This window comes from Cavia porcellus, unplaced genomic scaffold, assembly GCF_034190915.1.
Source record: "Cavia porcellus strain 051 isolate PalLab524CR breed Dunkin Hartley unplaced genomic scaffold, mCavPor4.1 scaffold_3, whole genome shotgun sequence".
In the NCBI taxonomy this organism is placed as follows: domain Eukaryota; kingdom Metazoa; phylum Chordata; class Mammalia; order Rodentia; family Caviidae; genus Cavia; species Cavia porcellus.
In genome coordinates, this window is record NW_026947486.1 from 33,355,386 (window position 1) to 33,376,753 (window position 21,368).

Genomic DNA, 21,368 nt, shown 5'->3' on the forward strand with positions numbered 1-21,368 from the left:
ACAAAGGCAAGGCAGGAGACATCACAATCCCTGACTTGAAGTTATACTACAAAGATACTGTAATAAAATCAGCATGGCACTGGAATAAAAACAGACTTGAAGATCAATGGAATAGATTAAAAGATACAACTACAACTACAAACAAATTCAGTCACCTTATCTTTGATAAAGGAGCCAAACACATTCACTGGAAGAAAGATAGTGTCTTTAATAAATGGTGTTGGAAAAACTGGCTCTCCATATGCCAAAAACTAAAACTAGACCCATGCATAGCATCATGTATTAAATAAAGTTTAAATGGATCAGAGATCTAATATTAAAATAGAAACACTAAATATGTTGGAAGACAAAATAGGTGGAAATCTTAAAGATGTAGGCATAGAAAAATCATGAACAAGAATCAAACCACATGGGAAATACTTCACAGAAACAATAATTGGGATCATGTCTTATTAAAGAGTTTCTGCATGTTGCAAGAAATCTTAGCATAGTGAAAAAAAAAACCTCAAAATTGGAAAAAAATCTTAGTGAACTGTCCTTCAGACAAAGGACTTCTGTCTAGAACATACAAAGAATTAAAAAAATCAGACCACCGAAATTCAAAGATCCAATCCAAAAATGGGCATCTGAGATGAATGCACAGTTCTCAGATGAAGAAATACAAATGACAAACAAATACATGAAAAAATGTTCAGCATTATTAGTCATTAGAGAAATGCAAATTAAAACCACACTGAGATTTCAGCTCACTCCTGAAAGAATGGCCAGGATCAAGAAACCCACCAACAGGGTTTTCAGAACCAAATAACAGAAAACAAATAACTGAAAACCCTATAATACTCTCATTCTCTTGAATGTTTTTATACTATTTTGTTATGTTTGATACTATTGTATATGAAATCATACTCAACTATTTCAAAGAAAGAGACATTGTGGTAGTTACTGTTAATTATGGGTTGTCTTCTGGTGAAATGCTGTTTTGCTTACATTGTTCTGTTCTGGTCTGCTCTGTTATGTCCTGTTTTGTCTTAATTTCTTTAAAATAAAAAAAGAAACCTATCAACAACAAATGCTGGAGAGGCTGTGGGGGAAAAGGAACTCTCCTGCATTGTTGGTGGGAGTGTAGACTGGTGCAGCCACTGTGAAGGTCAGTCTGGAGGTTCCTCAAAAAGCAGGGATTAGAAGACCAATTTGACCCAGCTATTCTTCTAAACATATTCCCAGGAGAACTAAAAACATCATACCACAGTGATATATGTGCACCCATGTTTCTAGCAGCACAATTTGTAATAGCCAGATCTTGGAAACAACCTAAGTGCCCATCAACTGAGGAATGGATAAAAAAGATGTGATATTTTTATATAATGGAGTACTACTCATATTTAAAGAATGATCACACTGAGATATTTATACATAAATGAATGCCAATTGAGACCATACTCATAAATAAAATAAATCTCATATGTGTAAATACTATATAGTCTCCCTAATGTAAAAAATGGTAACAATACATAAGATTTTATGGTAATCATGGTTTCCCATTATATTGCTTTGAAGTCTTATTATTTCTTCATACCTTGGTTGGAATGGTTTTATTCTGGTTTTTTATTTTATTATGTGTGATGGTATGAAGAAAAAAAAGTCATTATGACAGCCATTGCTGATTTACTTTTAATACTATAATGGCTTCATTCTTCTGTTTTGATTGGTTCTATCCTGTTGTATCTCATTAGATTTTTTTAAGGTGATAGTATAGTTTTGAAGGAAAATGAGATATTATAGTAACCATTGTTCCTTTTCTGTTATTTAGTTTTAAATGTCCGGGAATACTTTCATTTTCTTGAATGGTTTTATAGTATTTTTTATGTTTTATATTATTGTATGTGAAGGTATGCTCAACTATTTCAAAGAAAAGAGACATTATGATATCTATTGTTTATATCTGCTTGTCTTGTTGTGAAGTGCTGTGTTGCTTGCATTGTTCTGTTATAATTTCCTTTGTTCTGTTCTCTTTTGTTTTATTCTCTTTTAAAGAAAAAAATTGATATATGGATAAGTATTGTATATAGAACTCCAATTGGGCAAGATAAAAAGTATCACAGTCAAGATTCCAGAAATTCAACATCAAAATTGAATATTAAAAGCTCTTGGAAAAAGAAACAAATCAGCTGTAAAGGAGATTCAAAGCACAGTTCACTTCTCATGACAAATCCTCAAGTCAAGAAGAGTTTACAGTGAAGTATTTCAAATCCCAAAATAAAACAACATCCAAACAACATTGATTCACTCTAGAAAGCTATCTTTCAAAATTTATGGGGAAATAAGGTACTTACAGGATGAAAAACATCTGATCAAATTCATAACTACAAAACTAGCACTCCAAAATGTTGTAAAGGATATTTTAGAAAAAGAAAACAAGGACTACAACTCAAAGAGCCATAGCAGAATGATTCACCAGGTAAGGCAAACAATAAAACAGAGGAGGAAAAAAGGAATTGCAATAACAGAAAAATAATATGACAAGGGCAAATCAATAAACGTCATCCCATCGATTCTAATGGTCTTAATTCACCATTCAAAAGATACACATTGGAAGGGTGCATCAAGAAACAGTATCCAACAATATGCTGCATAAAAGGAACATATTTAATTTAAAAAATAAATTAACAGACTGAAAATCAAAATATAGAAAATAATATTCCATGTGCAGAAACCCAGAAATAAGCATGGGTAAGTATTCTATTAATAGATAAATTGAATTTCAAAATATGATTAAGAGATACAAAAAAGGTCACTACATCATTGTAAAGGGAACCATCCAAGATGAAGAGATAATAATTATAAATATATATGCAAAGATTCCCTTGCAATCAGCTACCTAAAACAGTTATTAACAGAGATGAAAATCCAATAAGGAGAAACAGTTGTATTGGAATATCATAATAACCAACTGTCACAAATAAATATGAACTATACAAAAAATCAACATTGAAATGTTAGAACTGAACCAAGTGTGTGAACAAATGGAATTAGTGGGTGTCTACAGAATATTCCCCTACATATTAGAGTACATATTCTTCTCAGGTACACATAGGATACACTCCAATATGGACCATATACTGTCTCATAGAACACGCTTCCATGAAGGCAAGGGGATTGGAACTATCCCGTACATATGATCTGTTTATAGTGCAATGAAACTGGAAATTATTGGCAAAACAAATGACAAATCTTCACAAATACATGGAAGTTAAAAAAACCTGTTGACCAACCAATGGGTCACAGATTAAATTAATAAGAAATTAGATAATTTCTAAAATTAAATGATAATGTCAATAGAATATACCAGAACTCATGGGATACAAATAAAGCAATTCTAAGAGGGAAATTTATAGCAGTGAATACCAATATCAGGAATACCAAGGAAGCACAAATAAACAACTTAAAGTTGACTCTCACGCTTCTAGAAAAAAAAGTGCAGGCCATAGTCAAATTTCATATGGGTGGAATTGATAAAGATCATAGCAGACAATAATGCATTGGAGACTAACAAAACAATGCAGAGAACCAATGAATTGAAGAGTTGGTTCTTTGAAAGATTAAATAGAATTGAAAAAATCTGAGTTAAACTTCCCAAAAAAGGAAAGATTCAAATCCATGAAATTAGGAATGAAAAGCATGAAATCACAAGGAATCCTGCAGAAATCTAAATGATAACCTCTACTGACTTTGAGAAATAATATTCTAATAAGAGAGAAAATGCAGTGGCTGGGAGTTTAGCTCAGCAGCATAATCACTCGCCTGGCAAGTGCGAGATCGTGAGTTCAGTCATTGCTACAAGAGTCAGAGAGACAGACACAGAGAGAGAGAGAGAGAGAGAGAGAGAGAGAGAGAGAGAGAGACAGAGAGAGAGAGACAGAGAGAGAGAGAGACAGAGACAGACACAGAGAGACAGAGACAGACAGAGAGACAGAGACAGACAGAGACAGACAGAGAGCAGAGATAGAGATACAGAGAGACACAGAGACAGACACAGAGAGACACAGAGACAGAGACAGAGAGACAGCGACAGAGAGACAGAGAGAGAATACAGAATAAATGGGCAAACTCCTATGTACATACAAATTATCATATCTGAATCAGGAAGTTGCACAAACCCTAAATAAACCAATATTCAATGAAATCAAACATGTATTTTAAAACTTACCAACAAAGAAAAGTGCAGGACTTGATGAACTTACTGCTGAAATCTATAAGAAATTTAGAGAAAGCCTAATACAACTCATCCTTGTACTCTTTAATGAAATTGAAAGGGAAGCAACACTCTCAAACTCATTCCTGGAAGGAGAACTACCATGAAAGCAAAACCTGAGAAGTACCTAACTAAATCCGAGAACATCCTAATGAACAGAGGGAGATGGGCCAATTTCCATAATAAACATTGATATGCAAATCCTCAAAATACTGTCAAACAGAATGCAGCAAAGCATCAAGATTATAGATGAAGACCAAGTGGTATTATTTCCAGGAATGTAGGAGTGGTTCAACATGTAAATAAATAAATACAATGTACCATATTGAGAAAGTGAAGGACAAAATCCATAGAATCATCTCAATAGATGCCTCAAAATATTTTGGTAAAGGCCAACACACATATATAATAAAATCCCTACAGAAAATTGAAATAGATGGTCTTAACCTCAATCTGAAAAAAAGGTTTCCATGACAAACCAACAGCCAACATCATACTAAATGGACAAAAATAGAAAATTTTCACTCTAAAATCAGGAGCAAGACAAGGATGTCCACTGTCTCCACTCCTATTCCACAGAGATCTAGAAACTTTAGCCAGAGCAATTAGACAATGTGAAGAAATAAATATGATGATGATATGAAAGGAAGAAGTTAAATTGTCATTATTCATGTATGAAAGAATACTCTACATAAAGACTCCAAAAACTCCACCAAAAGACTTTAAGATTCATAAGCAAATTCAGTAGTATGGCTGGATACAAAGACAACTCTCAAAAATCAATAGCCTTCCCTTATATGAGCAACAAATTCACTGAGAAAGAAATTAGGGATACAGCAACTTTCACAATAGCATCCAGAAAATGATACACATAGGAATCAGTCTAACAAAGAAAAACTGTAGAGTAAAAAAAAAAATCTCTGCATTGAAAACTACAGTAAACTGAAAAAGGGAATTGATAAAGATACCAGAAAATGGAATAGTATCCCTTGCTTTTCAGAAGGAAGAACCAATATAGTGAAAATGGCCATAGTTACAATACTGATATACAGTTTTAATGCAATTCCTGTATAACTCTCAACATTATATCTTATAGTACTAGAGAAAACCATCCTAAAATTCATTTGGAACCAGAAGAGATCTAAAATAGCAATGGTAATTCTGCAAAACAAAGACAAGACAAAGAGCATCATAGACCCTGACTTAAAATTATTCTATAAAGCAGCACGATAAAACAGCATGGTATGGGCAATAAAATGGACCTTACGTCCAATGGAACAGATTAAAAGATGCAGAAACAGCTCCAGAGTATTTAGCTGATTTATCTTTGAAAAAGGTGCCAAACACATTTCCTCGAAGAAAAATAGCCTCCTTAATAAATGGTACTGAAAAAAAACCTGGCTTTTCACATGGCAAAAATTAAAATGGGATCCATGTCTTTTGCCATACATGAGTCTAACATTGAAATGGATCAAAGATCTAAATAGAAAAACAGAAATTTTAAATCTTCTGGAAAATAGAATATGTAAAACTCTTGAAGATTTCGGTGTAGGCGAAGACTTTATGAAGAAAACCCCAATTGCACACTAACTAGCACAAAGAATCATGAACTGGGTCTTCATCTTATTAAAAAGCTTTAGCACAGCAGATGAATGAACAACAGAGTGAAGAGAGAACCCACAACTGGGAAAATTTGTTTGCCAGCTTTTCCTCAGACAAGGAATTACTATGGAGAATATATAAAGAACTAAAAAAAATCAGACCTCAAATTTAAAGACCCAATCCAAAAATGAGCATCTGAAATGAAAACACACTTTCCAGATGAAGATGTATAGACAGTAAATAAATATATGAAAAAAATACTCAGCATCACTAATCATCCAAGAGATGCAAATTAAAACAACAATGAGATTCCATCTCACACCAGAAAGCATGGCTATCATCAAGAAATTAACCAGTAATAAATACTGGAGGGTCTATGAGGAAAAATGAACCCTTATCCACTATTGGTGGAAGTATAGACAGATGCAGTCACTGTAGAAATCTGTGAAATTTCTGACCCAAAAGAATTAAAAGCATCAAACCATTGCAATATAAGCACACCTGTGTTTATAGCCACACAGTTTGTAATAGCTAAATATGATCTGCTTTATTATGTCCTTTTTTTTCTTGGCCCATCAACTAGTGAATGGGTAAAGAAAATGTTTTTTTGTACAATAAAGTGCTACTCAGTCATAAAGGAGGATAAACTTGATACATTTCTAAGAAACTAATGCATCTTGAGTCTATACTATTGCGTCAAAGTAATAATATGCACAAACTGAAAGTGTAAATAAGGACCCCAGTATATCATAGGTGTTGGGAAATAGAAAGAAACTGTTCAAAAGGAGGATAACAATGGAAAGGGGAGGGTGAAATGAAAGACTGGAAAAGTAAAAGAAAGATAAAAGAAGGAAAACATGGAAATAAAGCTTTTGTATGTGGAGAGGGGAGGAGGAGTTGTTGGGTGGATAGGAAAATGGGGAAAAACAACAATGTATATCATGTACAGATACAAATTCTGTTTGATGAATGTGATCATCATGTATATCTAAAATGTACTAATAAAATCTAATTGGAAAGTTATTGAATATTTTTTCTTTTATTCTATTTCTACCTTATAACATCTACACTTTTCTTTACTTTCATAAAGTTGAAACTAGACCACTTGGAATACCATTCACATCTTCTTATTGGCTAAGGATAGAGGCAGAAAATGGTAAAAGTAAAACTGGTTAGGTGAGAGGCATATAAGAGGGAAAAGAAGAAAGATATGATTTTTTATCATCCTTTGCTTTTTTTCTTTTTAATTCATTATACATTTAAATTTTAAAATATCTAATAATAGGCAGTGTGATATCTTGAGAAATTTTTATTATTATCATATGAAAATGTGTACAAAAAGATGAGCTAATTGAGGTTATAAAATATATTGAAGAATGGGATCATTTACATGAATCAGAACTTTTTCTAGGCACTTGAAGAAATTCAGTGTAATTGATTGTGGTCTCTTCCCTAGTTTGATCTTTGCAGGAATGAACTGTTTTGCTATTTACATTCTACTAGGCTCATTAATTCTCAAACAACATAAATACTCAGTCTTACAGGGTGAAACAAGTAGGGAAGAAACAGGTATAGACTAGACTACTGAATAACAAGACTCACACTGTAAAGTGCACTGACTCAAATTTTCTGTAATATTTTACAGCTGCACACTCATTTAAGCAAGCATATTAGGTATAAAAATTGTGCAAGATAAGTATCAGTTTTCTACTCTAAAAATGTTAATAATAAAAAATGTAGATAAGCTCATGGCAGGAATACTAGATTCTACAGCACTATTTTAAAAGATACACTATACAGTGTTAAGAGCACAGTAGGTGACTACTGCTTTATAATTACTTAACATTATTGAGAGTGTCTTGGGCTAGATACCATTTTCAACAATAAGGAGGCACTATATGACAACAAAAAAGAACAATCTGTAGTTGATGTCACTAACATTAACAACTTTGTTAATAATATTCACTTATGACAAATTATTCATCCTTGCTTCACAATCACTTGAGATAATCTTTTTTAAAGTTACATATAGAATTGCAGCACCTACCATACTGCACAAAATGAGAGTTCCCACATGAATGCTCTACAGCACCTCAAAGTATAGCTGAGAGGTCTTGTCCTACTGGGTGCCAAATATTTGTAATGAATTATTGCTTGGGCAATGACTGCACATTATAGGATTAAGCAAATGTTCAAAATATCCCTTTAAAATGATAAAAGAATACTCCTACATTCAGATTCAGGAACTTCAAAAAGAGAAATAGGAAATAGTCCTTAGTTTAGTGATTAAAGCAACATTTGAAACAGGCATCTTCTCTTGTGGACACTCATCAGATAGAATGTAACCACAACAAACTTTTCATCAAGCATCCTTCCAGTCAGAAATTTTTGAGGAGTTTTGGAAAGACCAGCACTTGTCCTTTGCCAGGATTTTCATTTGGAACAAGCAGGGATACTACTCATTCATATTTTGGACACTCATTTTTTACAACATCTTAATTACCTTCTTCATTTTCAAGATAATCAACATTGAGAACATTTAGCAGCCCCAGCATTGGAGTAGGAAGCAGCATCAGATCTTCAATATGAAGGGAAAAATAATGACAAAGAACTGGCTGCACAATACTATTTTAGCTCGAATTCTTCTAGGATCATCATGAAGCATTCTTTTAAGTCTCTTAGGTGATTAGCTGGAATTGTGGCATTCACCAATGCTTTACTGGCAAGTACATAATCAACAATAGCAGAAGTGTTTATCTTCTGTTTCTGAGACCTAACTGTATGTTTCAGTTTTATTCCCAAGAAAATGTACAGTAAACTGATTCCTATGCTCCAGAGATTAACAGCTGAGGTGCATTCTGTATCACTCCTCAGGCCAGCCTGGTCCCAACAATTTTGTAATTCTGCTTCTGCAGCCCAATATCTGTCTGCCTGAATACACTATCCATTCTGATTGCCTTCTTTTAAGCTGAGTCCAAAGTCAATGAGTTAGAAAAAATGTCAATGAGTTAAAAACATTCATTGTTTGCACTCCACAATAGTTTGAGGTCGACATGGACATAAACCCCATGATGAAGAAAACAGATCCTCCAGCATATCTCTGGTACAATGGTGTATCATCCACAAGGAAAAACCCTGGTGCCTGAAATATAAAAGCAATTGTGAAACGGTGACATCTATGACCTCAAGCAACAGTGTGATGGCACATTTGCAGAGAAGTAGATCTTAAAGAATCCCTATAAAGTCATGATCTAGTGACCTTGCAACTGCTTTGTTGTAGCCGTTTGCCAAAATGGAACTCTTTGCCCCATGCTGGAGCCCAAATGTTTCCTGAAGGCAAAAAATGCTTATGGATTTTGGAGGGTGCCACAACAGTGCACCTGGATACACAGAGACTAAGAATCTGCTGTCCAGGTGGTTTTGCACCTGCTTCAGCCACCAGAATTCCTCCATGAACCATGGTCGTTCTGCACCTCAATATAGCTGAACTCTACCATCACTGTGAACTGAGGTTGCTGACATGGAACCTGACATGACACCTGGGGCAGGCTGGTAAGGTCCAAGATCACATCTCTGCATGTTTGACCAGAGACTTCACAGAGAGGGGCTTAATGTCCTTAAGTTTTAAGAAACATGATACAGAACAATATAACTGGATAAAATATCTTTGATTTGTCTTTTGAAGAATCTTCATACTGATAGAGCCTGAACAGAGTCACCACCAGTTCCAATAAGCCCATCCATCATTTTAGAGAAACATAAAGTTTATTTTACTTAAGTCACAGAAGATATGTCAGTAGGTCAGAAAGGACATGCCAGCAGTTCATAGATAGTCTCCTGGGGACATGTTGGCAAATTCAGAGGACATAGTAAACAAAAGTCAGCTGTTTCTCTGACACACCATCTCAAACACCTGCCAAAAAGTGCTATAGAAAAGCTTCAGTCTGTAAGAGACACCTTCTCTTTTTGCTCATACAACAAATCTTGAGTTAATGTCCCTTCTTTCACACCGGCATTCTGATATTCATAGGGATTATGGTAGTTTGATTTCTCAGGAATAATATAAAAGGGATCCTTTTTCTTGTATTCTCAGCAGATTTCATTGATTTTTTTTCTTGATAACTATTTTGACTTTAACCAGTATGCATCAAAAATATATTGCAAAAAATTGCACAAAGAATATTTATGAGGAAAGACAATTTTATGAGCTACAAATATCAGTATATATAATATTTCATAAGTCATGGAAAGTATATTCTATGACAGAATGTATTTAAAATTCACTAGTAGAGGGCTGGGGACTTAGCTCAGCAGCATAAATGCTTGCCTGGCAAGTGCGCGGTCATGAATACCAATACCAAAAATAAAATTCACTAGTAGGGTTATCTGTAAAATCTCTACATTTCAAAATTAAAAGATTCATTTCAAAATGCATATTCACATGAAGAAATTAAACGACAAAATATGAAATATTTTGTACTGAATAAAAATAAAAACCAATTATGAAGTCTATAGCTGTTAGTTACTTCAAAAAGGTTTGTATTATCTTTAGTTTCCTATGAACTTAAGTAACTATATGTAATTGTTCATGTAAATTTTGGAGAAAAATATTATGAGATCAGATTATGATTGTGTATGTTTGTACTATTTGTTGCACTTCTTTGGGTTTCCTTCTGTCTTTTGAAATACTAATACACATTTTGAATCACTATTATTACCTTTCATGAACACTAGTAAATTTAGTAAGCCTTAAAATAACATCTATTTTAGTTATTTTTCTCTCAATAAACACTTGACACCCAAGGCTAAAGGAGGAAAGGTTTATTTAGTTTCATAGTTTGTGGAGGTTTCAGTCCATAAACAGCTGGTTTTAATGCAAGGTGGTGCATGGCAGAGGGACAACAGTTCATGGAAGCAGAAAACAACTAAAACAGGGAGACAGACATGAGTCAAGCCACTACCCATTATACCATGCCAGTTACTATGCTTCCTGCTAGGGAGGCAGTAGCACTGAGACTCTTAATCTTAGCCTTGTACCATAAATCTATCACAAACTCTAGATTTAGTCACCTTGGAAAAGCCTGTCTGCCTTGACCTCGTGCATCTTTGGGAGGTTAACCATATACAAAACTTAACATTCAGTATGTGATCCCCCTGAAAATTCATGTATATTTCTTTATGTAAAAAGAATTTAGTCCATCACTAAAAGTCACAAAAATTATAACAGTTTCAGCATTGCTGAATAGTTCAAGTTCCATGTCTCCTCTGAGATGCAAGGCAAGCTCTTGAACAAATGAAAAGAAAATTAAACACTTCCAATACTCTGTGGCACAGGAGAAAAATTGTGATTCCAAAAGATACATACAGGGGATACAAAGGAATGAGACCAACAGAAGTCCAAAATCCAGCAGGGCAAACATTAAAGCTTGCAGTTCCATGTGCAGCATCTGAGGCAATCAGTGGCAAGGTGTGAACTGCAAAGGGATGGCTCAAAAGAAGTGGCACTGCTGCTGGTTTTTGCTCCCATGGCTACTCTCTTGGGCCTGCTTTGATCCTTCCTTGCAATTTTTCTTCTACAATCCTCATTCCTAGCTTTTCCAAACTCATGAGGTCTTCACTGCATTCTTGAATTCACACTGATTGTTTTTCACACATTGCCCTCTTGGGGGCACACTGTTTGGCCTCCCAGAACTTCTGAAATCTGGATTGAAGCCTTCTTAACCCCACAACTCTTGCATTCTGCATACACCTAAAACCAGTGCCAAATATATGATGCCAAGATTTGCTGTCAGCTGGAGTAATGGTCAGGCTTTCTTCTTTCTTGGCTGTAGGAGTCTAGTGCTTGGATAGCTGACCAATCCTAATCTAATTCTGAAGAACATATTCTTTATGTTGCTGCCATTCTGGAACATGGTGCTCTACAGCTTTCTTTTCAAAGTGAATTCTTTCACTTTTGCAGTTTTGAGGTTTCAAAATACGAAATCCTATTCCTAATTGTGATGCCCTCATGTCATAATTTCTATTTTCATGATCCTCCTCAACAATCAAGATCACCCTTATTATATCTTTGCAGTCCAAAGCTTTTACTGAAGCTTATTTTTTTATTTTAAAGAGGGTAAAATTAACCACAACCTAAACAGAACATAAAGCAATGTAAGAGACATAAATTTCAAAGCAAGATAACCAGAGATCTTCACTTCTATCATATTGTCCTTATTTCTTTCAAACAATCGTCACTGTCTTCACATACAGTGAATTCATACAAAACAACACAGTATAAAACTGATCCAAATACGATGAAGAAGGCATTTTAGGTCTTTAAGACCAGATAATAAGGAAGTCAACAATGGCTGCCATAGTGTCTCTCATTCTCTTCAAAATAGCTGTCCATACCTTCAAATATGTTGAAATTAAACAAAACAAAACAGACTGATATAACTCTGAACAAAGAATAATAGTATTGCTGGATTTCACATTATGATGCTATGCAGTCAGCACTGGGTACCGTAGTGTCTCTTTCTCTTCAAAGTAGTTGTTCATTTCATCATGTATTATATAATCAGTGTCATAGACTGTTTATAAATTCTATGCATGTGTGATTCTCTACATGTACATCTATTCTTTCTGTATTAGAGGTAAAAACAAAACAAAGCAAGACAAAACACGACAAATTCCTAGAAAAACATGAAATGAAAAAGTCATACAAAGCTGCAATACAAGGTGATCTACAATGGTTACTATGATGTCTCTTTTTATCCTCAATAGAATTGTCTATATCATTAAGCATAATATAATTGAATATAATAGTACATAATATTAATAAAAAATGAAACATTGGAGACATTATAAGACTTCAAAAGCAGGAAATAATCATATCAGAGTGGGTATCCTAGTGAATTTTGTCATTTTCAGTGTAGTTGCCTATACTCTCAGATTCAATACTGTCAATTATAACAGATTTGGATAAAATCAGTCAACACAAAACAGCAATCTAACAAACCAGATTCAAATAAGACCAGTCATAATAAGAGAATGTACATTATACAGGACTTCAAATTAAGTTAATATGAAATTAAAGATGATTACCATACTACATGCTGCTATTTTTGGAATAGCTGTCTGTGCCTTCAAATCTAGTACAAATAGACAAACTGGAACAGAATATAATCCATCTAAACAGAGTGGTGAGAATAATGTGGGTTTTAAATCCTGATATACTACTAATAACATCCTTTGCCTTCCTTTTTTAGACTATTCTTCCCCTTTCACTCCCACAGGGTGACCTACACATTTTGGGTCACACCCTGTTTTTAGATTGCAGGTGCAACCTGATATTTACCTAAGTGGTTCTCAACCTTCTCATTCCTGGACTTGATCTCAAGTTATATGCCTTTAGCTACAAAAGCCTCAATGTTTTCCTTCGTTATAGCTGAGTATTTCTCTATTGCACAAAAGTATCATATCTTTCCAACCTAATTGTAGGTCCTGGTTAAGTTGCCCCTATTTCTCTCTAGTGCCCTGTCACATAGAGCATTGTTTTCTCATATTTGATTTTCAAACCATAAACCCTCTTTCAGGTTAATTATATTTTGTGTACAGAGCATCTCAATGGACCCAATCTCCTGATCTACTCTGCCTGTGTTTCTTTTGTTAGTGTATTAATGCCATCTATGTTAGAGATTTTAGCCACAATCTCTGCCTCATTTCTTCTATGTTATTTTTCTGCCATTGGTTGTCTACTTTTCTCCTTTATTCCACTGTCTGTCCCATTCATTGAGTCCTCTCTGCCACTGTTTCTGAAATCCTAGTATTTTTTTTTCCTCTTTCTGTAGAATATCCCTCAGTATTTTTTGTAGGGTTGAACTGGTGGTCACAAATTCCCCCAGTACCTTTTTGTCATGGAAGCATCTTGTTTGTCCATTAATTTTGAGAGACAGTTTTTCAGTGAACAGCAATCTGGGTTGCATGTTATTTTCTTTCAGGGCTTGGAGTACTTTGTTCCAAGCTCTTCTTGATTTGATAGATTGTGTCTAAAAGTCTGCTGTGATTTTGATGGGTTTTCCTTTATAGGTGATCTGTTTCTTTTCTATGATGGCTTTTAATATTCTGTTCTTGTGAAGAATTTCTGTAGCTCTGTTTTGATTGTAAGTGGCTGGAGTTCTGTATGCCTCATACATCTGAATATCATTTCCTTTTTCTTTGTTTGGGAAGTGGTCCTTAATTATTTCTGTGAATAGCTTTTGTAGCTCCTTTGTTTGTACCCCTGATTCTTCATTCACATTCCTTATTCTTAATTTTTAGATCCTCTTGTCATCTTCTAGCCTTTGTATTCTTACTGCCTGTTTCCTTGTTATTTTTATGAGATATTTCCTTTCGTGATCAGATACTGAAAACCTATCTTAAAGTTTTGCTAATCTATCCCTAGTTACTGTCAGGCAATTTTTCCACCTTTTGATGGAGTTTTTAATTTCCTGGGAATATCTTTGAATCTGTTTCATGTATTCTAGTTTTTTTTAAATACTCTTCATCAAAGATTTCTCTCCTTTATTTGTGTTCCTCCATTCTTCTGTGTCTTCTTGAGCGGTGCTTAACATTTCTTTTATTAATCTTCTTATATCTTGCCCTACTTGAATTAATATTTAAGTTTTGAACTTGTCTATGAGGTCATGAAGACATCTCTTTATGTCCACTGATGCTGTGTCTGATATTGCATGTTTGCTACCCTCAATCTCTTTTGTATTTACCTCTCCTGGATCAATATTCACAGAGTTGGAGCTGGGCTTTTTTCTTATTTCTTTCTCTTGTCATGTTTTTGGTTTCTTCCATACAGCTGTATAGTGGAGGTCCCAGTCCCTTTCCTTGTTGGCTATGGTTCTTCTGAATCACCCTGGGTAGGGAATTCTGCCCTCTCTAGTTGGCTGGTGGTCACTGAGGTGCAAGTAGGGGTGGCATATGCTGGCCCCTCCGATCTGAGCCAGTCAACCTGTGGGGGCCTTCACCACATTAGTGTGTGCCACACATATGGAATTGGTTTGGGATAACTCATTGGTTCCCTGCCAGGGGTATGAGCCAGGCCAAGTAGATTACACCAATCTGCTCTAAGCAGGGAGCATACAACTGAAGTTACTGCCATTCCTAGTTCAGGTCCGTCCTCCTTGATTGCAACATGTAGTCCAGTTGGTTGCCTCTTTCCCATGGGAGGGTCTTATTCCAAGTACCCACTGAGGTTTAGTGTAGGTCTCCATGCTGGCTCCTTTCTCTGTTGGGCTCACCAACCCCTGACCTCAACACTACTGCAGCTCTGGCAGTGAGCATGTCATGATCGCAAGTTTGGGCAGCTCCAGCAAGAGTGCTGTGGCCATGAATCTGCACTGCTTCGATGGTAGCCACACAACGGCATGTTTGACCAGTTCTTTTTTTTTTTTATACATTCTTTTTTTGTCTTTTTCTTTTCTTATCAGTACTGGGGATCAAACTCACAACCACACACTTGCAAGGCAGGAGCTTATGCCTTTGAGCTAAATCCCTAGCCCCATTTGACCAGTTCTTTTCCCTTTAGCTTCTCTCCAGGATGTTTTATTCTGACATCTGAGTTGCTTCTCTCAGGGAAGTTCTGTATTTTGCTGGTTAATGATTCACCATCTTTTTTTTTTAACTGAACCTTATTTTCTGGACAAACTGAAAATGTTTTAAATCATTTATCTGGACACTTTGCTCTTGATTCCTAACATATATCTGGCTAAAAGCTTTCAACAGAAGCTATGCTACAGCCTCAACATTAGACTGCCTTGAAATTAGTCTTCATCTCATGCAAAATCTCTGAACATGAGCAAAATGCACACAATGTTTCTGCCAAGCCGTAACACATACCAAATGTAGTCCAACAGCCAATGTAGTCCGTCTTCCCAGCAGAAATCCACAAAGCCTGATATTTCCCAACAGTATTTCTATCAGACTTCTAACCAGAGCCTCCTATACATAATAGCCTAAGGTATGCTAGCTTTACTTTTTCAGCCAGCACCTTTGAACCTTTCCAGTCCCCCCACAGGCTATTTCCAAAGGTTCTTGAACAACATGGTCAGGAAGAGTCACAGCAATGACCTTACTTTTCTGGTATCAAATTCTGTATTAGTTACTTTTCTCTTATTGCTAAGACAAAATACCTAATGCTCAAAATTAAATAAGAAAAGGCTTATTTAGCTCACAGTAAGTGTATGTTTCAGTCCATATTTAACTGGTCCCAAGGTAGGATGGAATGGCAGAGAGGCAACAGTGCATGGTGACAGAGCACACAGAAAGGAAGAAACAGACAGCAGAGACAAGTCCTTTTCTGTCTCTTATATTATATAAACTACAGCTGCTCTAGGGTAGGTGCAGCACTCAAACACTTAATCCTAGCATTGGATCATAAATCAGTCACAAACTCTAGATTTAAAGGCCTCCAAAAAGCCTAACCCCAATGATCATATGTGATTTTACAAGGACACCCAGACACAAACTATAACAACCTCTTTTTCATTATAAAAATACCTTTTTTATCTCTAGTGTTACTCTGTGTATGAAATCTAGCTTTTCTTTATGTCAACATACAACTTTCCAGGGGTTAATGTCACCAAGGTAAAAATTTTCTTTTGTATTTACATGTTGGTTTTGTAGAGAAATGCTGTCTCTGGGTAGGAAAAAAGACAGGCTTTAATAAATATTTAATAGGAAAACCGACTAAAGCAGCTTTTGTCTATACATGGTTAGACTACATTTCAAACAATAGGAGAGACAAGGAAGGAGAGAGAAACCAGATCCATAAAGGTATCAGGTAATGTCATTATCATAATAATATATCAGAAAGAGGTAGCAAAACTTGGTAGAACCTAGAAACAACAGATCAGGTAATTCACTCCCATCACCCACATCAGATAATATTCAAAGGAGACAAGGGTCAATCACCTAAGTATTTTTATTTAATATACAAAAGACACACATACTTGGTATAGTCTCAATTTTCCTTTTCTGTATTATTACACTACATGCTCATATCCCCTTTATTTAATCTTTCACTCTTATCTACCTTTCTATAAGTTTCTCCCAATACTTTCTCTCTCTCTCTCTCTCTCTCTCTCTCTCTCTCTCTCTCTCTCTCTCCCTCCGTCCCTCCTTCACATCACAAAGGAGAAAGAAGAAATAAAGAGACCAGAAAGAATGTAGACAGAGATTCCCAGGTTAGGGTTAAAGACAGTCAGAGAGCCAATCATATTGTAATAACTTCCAGGTCTTCACATTAGGCAACGGGAAGAACAACTAATCCTAAATAAAAGTAGCCAGGAACAAGGACTTTGGCATATTCTCTTTTCAGATAGCCATAATCTTCCAGAGTATATGTCTGTCTTATCTTTTTCTAGTCTTTTTCAAATAAATCATCTTTCTTTATTTTAAAGTCTACCTCCTTTATTTCTTACTTTTGCCAGGATTTTTACGACCCTGGCAGCTGCATGTTCCAGATGGGGAGAAGTAAATACATCCCACATGCAATAAAACACTTTGTTTAATTTTAAAGTGGAATTTAACTGTAGTCTGTTATAGGGACCCTAGTGTTGCAGGCAACTGAGATAGTTAGAAATATTACAGGCAATCAGATAGGGCTGGTCTTCGAAGGAGAAGGAGCCAGTGCAGAAGTTCAGACTCCTTACAGCATTGGAGGAGACAGGCACATCTGTTTCAGGACCAGATTTGATGAGAAAAGGTAAAACAAATGCAAGCACACTCCATTTCTCCCCAATTTAATGAATTTTACCTCAACAATTAATATTATTGGTTGACCACAGTTCTGTCCTACTTCATGCTTGCTTGCCTTGAAAGCTCTCATGTTTTCCCCATATTGGACCCATCCGAACTCAGTTTTGCTTATAGAAATCTGTAGAAAAGACAGAGTACTTGGCAACCCATTCAGGACCCCTTTTGTCTCTCTGCCAGATGGATGCTTTCTTTTTCTCAATAAATACATGCTGCTCATAGCCTCTGTTGTTTCTAAAATTCATTCTACAATTTTAGAGAACATCAACTTATACCAGCCATTTACTGTTTGGGAGTTTCCTTCCCCCTTTGTCAGCTCTAGTGCAGATTCTTCAGCTTTCTGTCACAGTGTGCAGGCACAATCCTAATGTAGGAACAACACATTTATAAGATAGAAACATTATAGATACTTATTGATCTAATTATGATCAATTAGAAGTCTCTGACCAAGTTTCTGTTCTACTGTTTCTGTTGCATTCAACTGACCTTGATGGTGTCTACAGACCAACTGTATACCTCTGATGAGCACTGAGTCAAAGTAATTGTGTATACCTTAAGGTACCCTGGGCTAACTCATAGACCCCTCCCCAGAATGTTCCTATATTATGGTATTGCCTTTAACTATGTTCACTCTCTAAGCGGCCACTCCCTGGAATGTTTTTATATTATGGTAACAGCATTAACTATGCTCACTTTGTAATGGCCCCCACACATTTTTCCTGGACTTTTTCTACATTATGATAAACAATTCCATTGTTTCAAAACAAGGCAGTCTGTCTATATATGACTCAATATATGTAACCAATTATGTAACGCTTTGTCACTTACTTTGTACATTTCACTTCTAAATTCTACATAAACTAAACTTTTCCTAAATTCAGTGCTCTTGCCTTTGTAGAATTATCCTGCAACAGTCCACTGACAAAACTATTTATTGCTGCCTTCTTATCTCCTCTGTGCAGTCTTTCAGTTGGTTTGGCTTGTCTTGGGAATCTTTCCTCAACAACAGATCATTCAAACTTTTGCTGTGGATTCTCTAGCATCTAACAGTAACACTTGGGTTTTCCTGTGCAAATATTTCAGTCTTTCATGGGGATTCCTCAGCCTCCTGATAAGAACTTGCATGAGATACTGTCATGGCCTCCAGGCCTTTGGTTAGGTTGGTGCGGCATATTGCTGTGGAATCCAGGTCTTAGGCTGGTTTCTTTGGATCTCTAGCATGTGACAGATCTCTTACACTCTTCTACATGGGTGAATGTTGTAAAATAATCTTATAAACTTGTGTGTCCTGTATTAAAACAATTCTCTTTTGAAATATTAACACCCTGTTGTCTTTTCTCTCTGTGTTTAACCTTTTAAAAAATTCTCTATATATGTGAGTCAATGAAATATTTTTCTTTCTCTGATTGGCTTACTTCTCTTAACATAATGTTCTGTAACTCTACCCATATTGTTGCCAATGCCAGTATCTCTTTTTTATGGCTGCATATTTCATTGTATATGTATACAAAGTTTTCCTTATCTATCCATCTGTCAATGGATGTCATAATGCTTTCAGACCTTGGTTATTGTGAATAATACTCAATAAATAGAGGGTTGAAGATTATCTTTACAAGGTATTAATTTTATTTCCTTTGGATATATAATCAGAAAAAAGTTAATGAGTTATTTAGTATCTCTAATTTTAATGTCTTTGGGAACCTACATGCTGTTTTCTATGTTTTACTAATCTATATTGCTAACAAGATTTTACTAGGATTTTCATTTCTCCACGTACTCTGCAATATTTTTTCAAAGAAATAGCAGATATCTTACTACTTGTGACATGATATCTTACAGTGATTTTATTTTGCGTTTGTCTAATGACTACTGGCATTATGCTTTTTTAATATACCTGTTGGTCATTTTATGTCCTTTTTGGATAAATTCCTTCAGGAAATTCATCCAATTTAATAAAGTTACTTACTTTCTGCTACATTGGAATTCTTTATAAACCTTACATATTAACCCTTTATCACTTATGTTTTCAAATATATTTAATATATTTCTCAATCTGTAACTTGTCTTTTAATTCACTGATACTTTTATTTGCCATGCAGAAGTTTTTAGTGTGTTTAGATTTACTGACATATTTTGGCTTTTGTAGACAGAGATTTAAATATGACATCTAAAATTTCACTGGCAAGGCCAGTATCAAGTTTTCCCTCCATTTCCTTATGGAAGTTTTATGATCTCAGATATTACATTTAGAACTTTTATCCATTTTGAAGTTTTCTTTTTATGTGTACGTATGCATGTAAGTTTGTGTGGTGTAAGATACTGATGCAAATACTTTCTTTAACTGTATGTAAATTCAGCTTTCCTATCACCATTTATCAAAGAGATTGTCTTTCCCCATTTTGTCCTTTTGCTACCCTTCTGAAAATTAGCTGATGGGGGGAGGATCAAAGATGGCAGATAGATAACAATTGACTACAGAGGCTCCCCTGAGATAGTCAATTCAGAATTCAACATAATACAGAGTGGGGAGCCCCAAACAGAGAGAGATGAATTCTCTCATCCCAAGAAGAAATTAAGGTGACTTGCCAACCATCGGAGGTTCCACTGTGACTTGCCCAAGTTCCACTGCGACTTGCCGAGCCATCCAAGGTCCCGCCTCTTTGACATTGAGTTTGGGGGTCGGTGAGCCAAAACGAAAGCTGAGTTGGCAGGGTGCCTACATCAACCTGTCAACTGATGGGAGTGGAGCTATTCTATAAATAGGGGCCTCTGGCTGATGACATTCTGTGACTGGGCAGGATTGGCAAGTACAAGGGGCAGCACTGACTTCAGTCAATTGTTCCCTTCTTGAACGGGATTGGTGGAGTGAGCTAGGCCTGGGTCATGTGACCTGGTTGAGAAACAATAGTTTATCTTAAATCAAGTCCCTACAGCGGTGGCACACACTAACCACACTAACCTAGTGAAACCTCAGAAGTTTGATGGACAGGGCAGGCCACAGCAGCTTGATGGATTTGGAGGGGAGGTGGCACAAAGAAATACAGTGCACACCACAGTAGCTTGACTGATGCCAGCAACGCCATGCTCCAGCCCCGCCATGCTCCAGCCCCCACCATTGTTGGCCCCAAGGCTGTGGAGACTTGTTGCCTCAGGCCCACCACAGGCTGGGGGAGCAGAGTGACTTGGCACCCAGTGGCTGCCCCCATCACTGCACCCACTGCCACCACTGCCTCCAATCCAGAGGGGAGGAGGTGCAAATTCAGCCACCACCACTGCTGCTGCCACTGCCGCCACAATAACCACTGCCACTGCACTCAAGGCACAGCCACCCAGAGAGGAGGAGACACAAAGTATTACAGTGAAGGCCACAGCTATTTGACTAATCTGGAGGGGAGGGGTCAGCATATGCTGTCTCTGTCTGCAACTCACTAGCACACATGAAGGGACATCTAGGCAGCATGCTTCAGAAGAATTGTAACCAGCAAAGAAAGAAACTGGGGTATCCTGGAAGAAGCAAAAAAGATGGGAAGAGGAAGCAACAACAAAAAGTCCCCAGGTCCCAATCCTGAGAACATTGACCCAGGACAGGTAAAGACAAAGGAGAATGAGAACAGCAAACATGCATTATCAGACACAGCACCAGTGGACATAAAGAGATATATTCGGGACCTCATACACGAATTCAAAAGTGAAATATTTAGCCAAATAAAGCAAGATATAAGATTAA

At 36.1% G+C, this 21,368-nt stretch overlaps 1 protein-coding gene and 1 pseudogene across 18 annotated transcripts in view; both read right to left on the reverse strand.

Moving 5' to 3' along the window:
• The window catches only part of Zc3h12b (zinc finger CCCH-type containing 12B), a 579,255-nt gene that overhangs the window by 224,179 nt on the left and 333,708 nt on the right, over window positions 1-21,368 (reverse strand). The gene's annotated exons all lie outside the window — the stretch shown is intronic.
• LOC100735242 (serine/threonine-protein kinase Kist-like) lies at window positions 7,311-9,854 on the reverse strand (annotated as a pseudogene).